A 1,726-nucleotide genomic window follows, 5' to 3' on the forward strand; every position below is an offset into this window, starting at 1 on the left:
TGCATGCAACACTTTGCATCTTATCCTATTCAAGCCATCTTCTATAAAGATATTATATTATTAGAATTTTATGGATGAATCTCAATCAGGTCAAAAATGTATTTCTAAAGAAGTTTTTCTCAAATTAACTATATCTAAAGCTAAAACACGTTTTAATAAATTAAAAACCATTAACTGCTATTTTATTATAAAAATAATGTGAGAATAATTGATCATCTAGAATTTAGAATGCTGGTTCCCCCACTCCCCAATTTGCTGCATGGTTATTATATTGTGTAAAAAAAGCTCATAATGGGCAACAAAAATGAATTTACAATTCAAGTCATGAAATAATAGAAAAAGTAGTAATAAATACAATTAAAAAAGCTGCCAATATGTAAAAAAAAGTGTACTCAAAGATGCTGAGGACCATTTTACACAAGACACTGTATTATGTATTTCAGTCCATGTATTCTATGCTTAGAGCAAAAATTTCCATGAACAGCTATGTAGAAAATAATACCTGCTCTACTTGCAAGCATCCACTTAAGTGCATCGTGTCAATACGAACTACAGTTAGTGAACAGCTTAAAAATTATCAAAAGCATAAAAAGAAATTTATTAAATAATGTTTTATATTTTTTCTAGAACTGATTTTGTGGAAGCAGTTTCCTTAAACAATGTATTGCAATTCCAGCAGTATTCTAGAATACAGTATTCAATAATCACTGTATGTATGTAGTAGCATTTGCTGATTATAGTACACAGTAATGTAATGATCCATTTATCAATAAACTGATGTAACTATATATACAAGTTTATACTTCTAAGGAAAACCACAAGAAGTCTAAAACTTTCATCTTAGAGTCTTGTAAGTAAAATTGCATCACAAATATCAAAAGCTTGATGGTTTAATATGAATTGCTTGAAAATGGTATTTTTCATCTTTAAATGAAATAAAACTCTGAAAATAAACTTACATCATAACTTTTAATTATCAGGCTTCTTGTAAAAGAAAATTAGACATATGTCTCTTTATATCTTTTCAGATTAAGTTACATTTTGGGGAGTTGGTTTGTATCAATATTTATATTTTTAGTTCTGCGTACGATATTGTTAAATGCAGCAATTTTTCCCCTTTCTTTTTTCCCTCCCTTTTTTGTGTGTATGCTCGCAGAGTTTACACATCATTATATATCAGTTCAGGCATTCAAGTTGTACATCTTTAAACTAAGTAATATTGCTTATTTAGGGAAATCCACAAATTCAATTTTGTGCAAAGTGTATTAATAATTACTTACTACCTTTGTTAAAAAATGAATCTAGAAATGACATTCTAACAAACAACTTTTTAAAACTAGTGTCAGAAATGCTTGATATAATTTTAAGGGCCAGTTTGTATGAACCTATTTCCATTTCCTGCAATTTTGAAAGAGAAACACTAGAAAAAAATCAAAACATTATTAGAGTACTATTTTTATTATGGAAAACTGGACACATATACATTCAACATACTGAAATTGGGACTTAGTAGCAATGAATTTAGTGATGCAAAATGAAAACTATGATATTGAGATTCAGAAAGATATCCTTTCAGTGCATAAAAAATGAATTAAATTATGAAAGTGATTGGTGTTAACTCTTATAGTACCCAAGATGCCTATCACTGCCAAAAGTATCTGATTAAAAAAAATCTGTAATCTTTGGAAATAGATGCATAAAATTTAGCACAAAAAAGGGGGAGAGG

The sequence above is a fragment of the Stegodyphus dumicola genome, chromosome 2 (genome assembly GCF_044657685.1).
Source record: "Stegodyphus dumicola isolate Sdum_Otavi_A_Nest chromosome 2, ASM4465768v1".
NCBI lineage: Eukaryota > Metazoa > Arthropoda > Arachnida > Araneae > Eresidae > Stegodyphus > Stegodyphus dumicola.